This window comes from Triticum aestivum, chromosome 3A (genome assembly GCF_018294505.1).
Source record: "Triticum aestivum cultivar Chinese Spring chromosome 3A, IWGSC CS RefSeq v2.1, whole genome shotgun sequence".
In the NCBI taxonomy this organism is placed as follows: Eukaryota; Viridiplantae; Streptophyta; class Magnoliopsida; order Poales; family Poaceae; genus Triticum; species Triticum aestivum.
The window spans coordinates 222,683,302-222,694,075 of record NC_057800.1 but is presented as its reverse complement, the minus strand read 5'-3'; positions in this window follow the sequence as shown (position 1 = coordinate 222,694,075).

Genomic DNA, 10,774 nt, shown 5'->3' with positions numbered 1-10,774 from the left:
GAGGAACAAACATTCAATTTTCCCTGCAATGTTAGATATGAATCGTCTCAAGTAATTAATTTTTCCTACCAATTTTTGCACATCCCTTTTACACATGGGTTCCCCCAAATTTCTAATTGCCTCCACTTTCTTAGGGTCAATCTTTATGCCATTTTCATGAATTACGAAGCCTAAAAACTTACTAGCTGACATGTCATAAGCACATTTGAGTGGATTCATTTTGAATCCACGGCGCATCCTTTCAAAAGCCAATCTTAAATCGGCTAAATGATTATCAAACCCATCTGATTTAACAACTGTGTCATCAATATATATTTCTAGTACAATGCCTAGAAGATCATGAAAAGGTAAATTCATAGCTCGTTGGTATGTAGCGCCGGCATTGGTCAATTCAAACATCATAACGACCCACTCAAATAAACCAACAAAACTTGGGCAACAAAAAGCAGGCTTGTACATATCTTGTTCGGCCATAAATATTTGATTATAACCTGTGTTACAATCTAAAAAGCTAATTACTTTATGTCCCGAGGCATCATTAATAAGCATGTCGGCTATAGGCATAGGATATTCATCTTTTGGAGTAGCCTTATTGGAATCTCTAAAATCAACACAGATTCTAATATTACTAGTATTTTTTGTTTTCCACGGGCACAATATTAGAAACCCAATCTGCATATCTACATGGTCGAATAAACTTAGCTTTTATCAATCGATCAACTTCTTCTTTGATGCGGTTATACAACTTAGGATTGAAACTTCTATGAGGTTGTTTATGCGGCCTAAAACTAGATTTAATAGGTAGTCTATGTTCTACTAAACATCTACTCAAATCGGGCATCTCAGTATAATTCCATGCAAAGCAATCAATGAATTCTTTAAGTAATAAACATACCATGCTTTTCTAATCGGCTTTCAAGCTAGCTTTGATACACATAGGCCTAGGAATAATTCCATCACCAATATCAATTTCTTCAAGTGGATCAGCCGATGAGAATCCTTGTCCAAGCTTTTCCATGTCATCAAAATCTTCAATTGTTTCATGCATATCGCTCTTTCCGGAACGATACTCCTCTGTGCGTCTTTGCAGCCACTTAATACTATCATTTTTATTCATCATTTATATAGATAAATAATTAAGCCGAGCTACACTAGCTGACTGTGCATTTATAGGTACAAAACCACCTCTACCAATACTGATATAATCATAGTCCGATAAATCCCCATTGGTCAAACATCGCATCTCACCATGTTGCCAATCAACTGGCGCGTCCGTCAAAGCAATGTATGAAGAATTGTCAGCCTCAATCACCTCCACATCGTCATTAACCCACTGAATTAAGAACTGATGTAAGGTAGAGGGGATGCAACAATTTTCATGAATCCAGTCGCGTCCCAGCATAATATTATACTAGCCTTTGACACCAACAACAAAAAATGCAGTCGGCAATGTTTTGCTTCCGACTGTGAGCTCCATAGTAATAACACCCTTTGTCGGTGTCAAAACCGGCGGATCTCGGGTAGGGGGTCCCGAACTGTGTGTCAAGGCCGGATGGTAACAGGAGACAAGGGACACGATGTTTTTACCCAGGTTCGGGCCCTCTCGATGGAGGTAATACCCTACTCCTGCTTGATTAATATTGATGATATGGGTAGTACAAGAGTAGATCTACCACGAGATCAAGGAGGCTAAACCCTAGAAGCTAGCCTATGGTATGATTGTTGTATATGGAGTTGATGTCCTACGGACTACAACCCTCCGGTTTATATAGACACCGGATAGGGTTAGGGTTACATAGAGTCGGTTACAATGGTAGGAGATCTTGAATATCCGCATCGCCAAGCTTGCCTTCCATGCCAAGGAAAGTCCCATCCGGACACGGGACGAAGTCTTCAATCTTATATCTTCATAGTACTGGAGTCCGGCTGAAGGTATAGTCCGGCTACCCGAACACCCCCTAATCCAGGACTCCCTCAGTAGCCCCTGAACCAGGCTTCAATGACGACGAGTCCGGCGCGCAGATTGTCTTCGGCATTGCAAGGCGGGTTCCTCCTCCAAGTCCTTCATAGAAGATTTGTAGACACCAAGAGTAGTGTCCGGCTCTGCAAAATAAGTTTCCACATATTGCCATAGAGAGAATGATAGAAACACAAATCAAATATGCTGACGTATTCCACAGTGCGTCATCACACTACGGCCAAGTCCTTTACTCGAATCGTTTTTACTTTTCCACCTCAGCACGTTTTGCGAGGCGGTTTCCTTGGCACGTCTTGTCAAAGCAGAGATCGTGTACCCCCTTTACGGGATACTCATCAATACGGACGTGGGTAACCCAACCGCGCCATTTATCACGGCGCTTGGGAGGCAAGTGAGTTTTACTAGGCTGGTGGGGACGCACAACCGCATCCGCCCATATAAGGGGATAAGGATCCACCTTTCTACATGCGCCTTCTTCCTCCTTTGCCTATCCATCTCCTGCGCACTCGAGCTCCAGCGCCCAAGCCCGCACTTCCCACCTCAACCTTCTCCAGCAATGTCCGGAGTGGGAGGCAAGTGGATGGTCTCCTCCGCTACGGAGGGCCAAGTCAAGAAGCTAAGGAAGGCCGGATACCTGTCTAAGGACATCGCGCACCGGCTTCCCGAAAAGGGGCAGCTTCTCCCCACCCCAAGGCCCCATGAGAGGGTAGTATTTCTTCCCCACTTCCTCCGCGGACTGGGTTTTCCACTCCACCCATTTGTCCAGGGGCTCATGTTCCACTACGGCCTGGATTTCCACGATCTGGCCCCGAACTTCATCCTCAACATCTCGGCGTTTATCGTCATGTGCGAGGCTTTCCTCCGCGTCCGCCCTCATTTCGGCCTCTGGCTCAAGACCTTCAACGTCAAGCCCAAGGTGGTGCGCGGCAGCCAGGCGGAGTGCGGAGGCGCCATGGCGGGCAAGATGGCCAACGTCCTACGGTTCGAGGGCTCTTTTGTGGAGACCCTAAAGGGGTGGCAATCCGGGTGGTTTTACATCACCGAGCCACGCAATCCGAACTGGACCGCAGCCCCCGAGTTCCGGTCCGGACCCCCCACGCGGCTTATGTCCTGGAAAGAGACGGGCCTGTCATGGGGTGACAAAAAATAGGTGACCGGATTGCAAACATGCATCCAGTCCCTGGTGAACAAGCCAATCCGGCTTGTTAATGTAATCCAGGTTATGCTCGTCCGCCGGATCCTCCCGTGCCAACAACGGGATTTTAATCTGTGGGAGTTCGACCCGGCGCAGCACCAAACCCTTAGCAGGCTCTTCAACACTACGTAAGAAGATGCCTGGAAGGTGCTATTCAAGGGCGCCGAGGCTCCCGCATCCGCTTCCGAGGACCACGGATACAGCTCGCAGCGTCACGCTAGCGAGGTAAGCTATCTTCACCTTTTACAGGATGTTAAGCTTATTTCATAGTTTGACTCTATGCGGGATCTAAACTCCCTTACCTTTGACAGGCTTGGCGAGCGATATCCGGACCGATTAATTGTCCGGCTCCGCTGCCCGAAGACCCAGCCCCAGCTCTACTAGTGAAGCTGCCGGTTCCGGCGCCTTATGTGGTGCCGGAGAAGAAGGCCAAGAAGAAGAAGACCACGGGGACTCGAAAGAGTGCCCGTAACGTGGTGGTGTCGGACTCGTCATTTGACGAGTCCGAGACGCCCTCTTCCCGTGAAAACGAGGAGGAGGAAGAAGAAAACTCTCCCCCCCCCAGCGGAGGGAGGAGAGAAGAGGAAGGCCGCCCCAACGGGGGAGGCCGAGGGGTCTAGGAAAAGGAAGACCCCTCCGCCGGACTACTCCCCCGACACCGAAGAGGGCGGAGAGGAGTGGCCAAACAGGGCCAAGCATCCGGCGAAATCGTAAGTTCGGATATCAGAGTAACTCATGATGTTCCTTTGTTGCACAGCTTTCCCTAATGCCGAACGTAATTATGCAGCCCGCCCCGGGCCGAATTCAACGAATCGTCGGGCGGCTCCCTGGACTCATCGGACGTGAACTCAGTTCCGCCCGCTGTCTCCCCCCGCACTGCAGACGACGCCGAAGTGGCGTCGCAACAAGCTCCGGGGCAGGAGGAGGTGGTCCCGAAGGAGCCGCAAGGCAACCTCCCGGACTCCAGGAGTGAAGGGGATAAGGCCCCCAGGGCTCCAAGTTCGGCTTTGTGCCGGACACCGCGTCGGAATCTTCCACAGTTCCGGACCATGGTAGGCGAACTCCTTCCAAGAGGAGCAAGCTTTCTGAGCCGGCGGCCTCCGTCCAACCGGAGGTGCCGGACAATCGGCTGGAGGTGCTCGACGGCGCCTCCATCGACGAGGGGCACCGTACTATTATGAGTACGGTGATCCAGAAGGTTCAGTCCGTCAAGAGCGGACCGACTGAAGCTTGCGCTAGCCTTCTAACAGGCGTCAAGGTAAGTAAAAATATGTAAAAATATTACCGCATAGACAGTAGCCCCTGATGCTCTGTTTGGCGTTCGGAAAGAAAAGCCGAATAGAGGATCTATTAAATATCGCAGGAGTCTAACAAAAAAGAGTCAATATGCGTATGCAGGCTTCGCTGCTATCCACCGCCGCACTGACTGCGGAGGTGGGTGTCCTGAAGCAGGACCTCGAGCGGACCGAGCAAGAGCTCGACCTTGCCAAGCGGTGGCTCGAGGAGAAAGAAGGTAAGAAATACCTTATAGAAAAAGTGCCTATAAAAAGGCGTGATTGCAAAAAGATAACAGGATTGCACTGCTTATTGTAGGGGCCACGACTGAGGTGGCGACCCTTAAGCAGGCGTTGTTTGAGGCCGAAAAGAAAATGGCCGCGGAGCGCACCGAGCGAGACAGACTTGGGGCTCAGGTCGGCGAGGTTCAGCAAGAGCTCCAGGCTCTCATGAAAAAACATGAGAGTTTGGAGCTTGAGTCAAAGGTGCAAGCATCCGAGCTCGCAACAGCCCTTGAGACTGCCAAGTACGCCAAGGTCGAAGCCCAAAAGGCCCTCCAAGAGTTGGAGGAGATGAGGAAGATAGCAGCGGGTAAGGCATTCTTTATGCAAAGCAGAAATATAAAAGTAAACTACTTGTTACTTACCCGAATCCGGAGCTCTCCAGGGGCATTCGCAGATCTTCCCCGCAGCGTATCCGACACCACCGCATTCTACCGAGCTGAAGAGGGCAGCTCGACGGAGAAGGTGTTCTGGTCTCAGTATTCTGAGGCCGGACACCCTGTGCCCTTGAGCGACTAGCTGAAACAGCTGGTCGAGCTCCACAAGGCGGCCGAATAGGCCATGAAGGGCTTCATAGTTCGGCTGTGGCCCGGAGAGGCCCTGCCTGGGAGCTATTTCGGGCTGGTGCGGCGGCTGGTGGAGGCCTGTCCGAGGCTCGAGGTCATCAAGCGCTCCGTCTGCATCGAAGGTGCCCGTCGGGCCCTTGCCCGTGCAAAGGTGCACTGGGGTAAGCTGGACGGTGAGAAGCTTGTGAAGGACGGGCCGCCGCCGGGGAAGGAGCATCGCAAGCCCGAGAACTACTACAAGGATGTTCTTGCAGGTGCCCGCCTTGTGGCGGATGAATGTACCAAGGATGTGATTTTTGAATGAACTTGCTCGTGTTTATCCTGTGCGCTGAAAACTTGTTCATATGCGTTAAGCAATGCTTATTGAATTTAAAATATTACTTTCTATGCGGCCATTTATCAAAAAATTGGGAGATGGCCAGTCGTCGGCTTCTGTCCCCATGCCACTAGTGCTGGGGTGTTCGGGATAAACCTGAGCACTCTTTTTCCCATAGTTGGGTCCTTCGAGGGAGGCGCTTAGCACAATGAACCAGGCAATCGGACTATAATGCTTGAACACTCTCACTTAGCCATAGAACTCTATAATTTTAAATTTTGGCGAAGCCCCTAGTTCAGAAGACCGAGTTCGGGGCGCTATCCACACCTTGGCCGGACAAAGCCAGCTCCTCGCTCGAAGCGGCATAAGTCTTTAGGGACTCGAAAAACCTCTCGAACAGCGACCGGTCTCTCGCCTCATCATGATAGTCAGTTTTAGCTTTCTCCACTGAGGTGCTTAACCCAACTGAACCAGGGCACAATCGCAGTGGTTCTCCTAGTGCTACCTTAGCCGATATAGCGGAACGTAAGGCACCAAAACATAGGAGCCGGGCAAACCCAACTATTGACCCAAATCATGATTCAGAGCCGATGCATATAGTGCTATAAGTTCGGGGTGCCGCACTTGTGAAAGTGTACGGACTTCTCACACCATAATGAGGGGTACTGAAGCCCCTAGCGTGTTTGTCGTGCCATGGTGTACGGGTGCAATCATGTCATTTAATAAACATATATGTGAAAAGAGGATAATGCAAAAAATAGACAAAAAGCTATGCATTGTTTATAGAGAGGCTATCTATCAAAGTCGAACGATACAAATAGTGCAATAAGCAAAAATATATTGGACTATTAACATGTCCTGACCAGGGGCAGGCCGCGGAATTGTATTCAAAACAGGTATACCGCTCGTAACAGAGACCACCTGGGAGTTCCATAATGCGGCATGGCTTGTCTGCCTCCCTGGATCTTGCATCATTTGTGCGGCAGTCGAATTGCCGAACAGGTCGTCCGAAGTATGGAGTCCTGAAAGTAAGAAAAAATTAAAAAAAGAATCCGGCAGCCCCTAGTACGTTTTAAGCCGTATTTTGGGCGTGCCATTATTGTGCCCCTTCCCCTGTGCCCATGGTATTTCAAGGGCGTAGTTATGTACGCGAGGCACTGGTTTCGCTATGTCGCGAGAGCTGGGGTTCGGGCCGCATTGCTACGCTTGCTCAGAACGTGCCATGTGGTCCTGCTGTGGGTTACTCCGGGCGCGCTTGGCGGTGTCTGGCTTTTTAACGGCCGGACTGGAGAATTGCCTAAGAAGGCTACTTTGTACTTCCGCTGCGAGAGCCGCCGTGTGCTCCTCCTTACGGAGGGAGCGTTTGATGTTTCCATTGACCGTGATTACTCCTCGAGGGCCTGGCATCTTGAGCTTGAGATATGCATAGCGCGGCACCGCATTGAACTTTGTGAATGCGGTTCGTCCGAGCAGGGCGTGATAGCCACTGCGAAACGGGACTATATCGAAGATTAACTCTTCGCTTCGGAAATTGTCCGGGGATCTGAAGACCACGTCAAGTGTTACTGAGCCTGTACAGTTGGCTTCTACACCTGGTATAACGCCTTTAAAGGTCGTTTTTGTGGGCCTAATCCTTGAGGGATCTATGCCCATTTTCCGCACTGTATCTTGGTAAAGCAGGTTCAGGCTACTGCCGCCATCCATGAGGACTCTTGTGAGATGAAATCCATCAATGATTGGGTCGAGAACCAATGCGGCGAAGCCGCCATGACGGATGCTAGTGGGATGGTCCTTTGATCAAAAGTAATCGGGCAGGAGGACCATGGGTTGAACTTTGGGGCGACTGGCTCCATCGCGTATACGTCCCGTAGCACACGCTTCCGCTCCCTCTTGGGAATGTGGGTTGCGTATATCATGTTCACCGTCCGCACTTGTGGGGGAAAGCCCTTCTGTCCATTGTTGTTCGGCGGCCTGGGCTCCTCCTCGTCATCGCTGTGCAGCCCCTTGTCTTTGTTTTCGGCTCTTAACTTGCCTGCCTGCTTGAACACCCAACAATCCCTGTTAGTGTGATTGGCTGGCCTTTCGGGGGTGCCATGTATCTGGCACAAGCGATCGAGTATTTGGTCCAAACTAGACGGGCCCTGAGTATTCTTTTTGGATGGCTTTTTCCGCTGACCGGATTTATAGCCTCTGAATCCGGCATTGACTGCCGTGTCTTCATTGTTGTTGCTGCTAACGCGGCGTTTTTGCTTATTCCAACATGTCCTGCCACTTTTGTCCTTGGTATCCGAATTACCAGGGTTCTTTGATAAGTTGTTACTGCGAGCTAGCCAGCTGTCTTCTCCCGCGCAAAAGCGGGTCATGAGTGTCGTGAGGGCTGCCATAGATTTCGGCTTTTCCTGTCCCAGGTGCCGGGCAAGCCACTCATCGCGGATGTTATGCTTGAAGGCTGCTAGGGCCTCTGCGTCCGGACAGTCGACTATCTGGTTTTCTTTGTTAGGAACCGTGTCCAGAATTGCCTGGCCGATTCCTCTGGCTGCTGAATTATGTGGCTTAAGTCGTCGGCATCCGGTGGTCGCACGTAAGTGCCCTGGAAGTTGTCAAGGAATGCGGCTTCCAGGTCCTCCCAAGAACCGATTGAGTCTGCTGGCAAGCTGTTAAGCCAATGCCGGGCCGGTCCTTTAAGTTTGAGCGGGAGGTATTTGATGGCATGTAGATCATCGCCGCGTGCCATGTGGATGCGAAGGAGATAATCCTCGATCCATACCGCCGGATCTGTTGTGCCATCGTATGATTCAATGTTTACGGGTTTGAAACCCTCTGGGATTTTATGATCCATTACTTCATCCGTGAAGCATAGCGGGTGTGCGGCGCCTCTGTACTGGGCTATATCACGACGCAGCTCGGAAGAGCTATGTCTGTTGTGTTTGGCCCGGCCGGATTTGTTGTATCCGGAGTGAAGATCATCGTCACGTGACGTAGGGCACCTGCGCGATCCGTAGATCGATCTTGTTTCTCTGTCGCGGCCGCGAGGTGGCCGGTCTGTCATGTCGTGCGCTGGTGATGTAGGTGCTTCCTCCTCTGATCGGGGTAGCGGCCTGCGCTTTGGGTAACTCTTGGAGGGGCGTTCGAGTTCGTACTCTTCGGCTGCAAGGACTTCAGTCCATCTGTCAGCTAGCAAATCTTGGTCAGCTCTAAGCTGTTGCTGCTTTTTCTTGAGGCTGCTTGCCGTGGCTAAAAGCCTGTGTTTGAAATGCTTTTGTTCGGCGGGGTCTGATGGTACGACGAATTCGTCGTCATCGAGGCTTGCCTCGTCTTCGGAGGGAGGCATATAGCTATCATCCTCGACCTCTTGGTCTGCCGCTCTCTCATGAGGGCTGGCTTCTCCATCTTCCTGTGCCGAATCTTGCTGTGGTGGGTGTTCTTCGGTGCTATCCTGGGTAGTATTATCTCCCGTGCCGGAATCACCATTTTTTCTTCGGCGGGATTTAGAGCGGCGCCGCTGACGTCGGTGCTTTGGTTGTTTCTTGGAGGTGTCATCCCCCACTATTCCATCGCCATCTCCATCATTTGGAGTATCCACCATATACATGTCATATGACGAGGTGGCCTTCCAGCGCCCTACAGGTGCTGGTTCCTGTTCGTCTCCTACATCGTCGTCCATACCGTCGATGTCTTCGGAGCCGAAGTCAAGCATGTCGGTTAAATCGTCGACAGTGGCTACAAAGTGGGTGGTGGGTGGGCTTTGAACTTCTTCATCGTCCGTATCCCATCCTCGCTGACCGTAATCCGGCCAGGGCTCTCCTGATAAAGAGAGAGACTTGAGAGAATTCAGGATGTTGCCAAAAGGCGAGTGCTGAAAGATGTCCGCGGTGGTGAACTCCATTATTGGCGCCCAATCGGATTCGATCGGCAGGGGCGCGGGGGGTTCGGAGTCCGGAGAGGAGTCCGGATCCTCGGAGTCGTGAGTCACGCGGAGTGTGGGGCCGGCGTTCGAATCGATCGCCTTTGAGATCGCAACCCCTGAGGTGACGTGCAACCGCTCATCCTTGACTGACACAAATGGCTCCGAATTAAGGGTCAGAGCTGGTGCGTTTGCGGCCTCTGGGATACTGTTCGGTGACAGAGCTAGATCATGCCCCGCGAGACAGTGCGGCGCACTTGGCTGTGGCTCGAATCCGTCGAAGATCAAATCTCCGCGGATGTCTACCATGTAATTTAGGCTTCCAAACCTGATTTGATGGCCAGGGGCGTAGCTTTCGATATGCTCCAGGTGGCCAAGCGAATTGACCCGTAGTGCAAAGCCGCCGAAGACGAAGATCTGTCCGGGGAGAAAAGTCTCACCCTGGACCGCATCATTTTTGATGATCAAAGGAGCCATCGGGCCTAAAGGCGACGACACAGAGGAACTCTCAATGAAAGCACCAATGTCGGTGTCAAAACCGGCGGATCTCGGGTAGGGGGTCCCGAACTATGCGTCAAGGCCGGATGGTAACAGGAGACAAGGGACACGATGTTTTTACCCAGGTTCGGGCCCTCTCGATGGAGGTAATACCCTACTCCTGCTTGATTAATATTGATGATATGGGTAGTACAAGAGTAGATCTACCACGAGATCAAGGAGGCTAAACCCTAGAAGCTAGCCTATGGTATGATTGTTGTATATGGAGTTGATGTCCTACGGACTACAACCCTCCGGTTTATATAGACATCGGATAGGGTTAGGGTTACACAGAGTCGGTTACAATGGTAGGAGATCTTGAATATCCGCATCGCCAAGCTTGCCTTCCACGCCAAGGAAAGTCCCATCCGGACACGGGACGAAGTCTTCAATCTTGTATCTTCATAGTCTTGGAGTCCGGCTGAAGGTATAGTTCGGCTACCCGAACACCCCCTAATCCAGGACTCCCTCACCCTTAGCTTCAGATAATTCTCCCGAGAACCCGCTAAGTCCCATATTGGTCTTCATTAACTCACTCTCTTTTCGGTTCAGTTTAGAAAATATTGAAAATGGCATAATATTCACACCTGCACCGCCATCAACAAGCATGCGACCAATATGCTTACCATCGATGTGGCCCATGATAAATAATGGCTTTAGGTGTTGTGCATGCTTTTCTAGTTTCTCAAATGTAGAATTTTTTGGACCAAGAACAAGTTCAG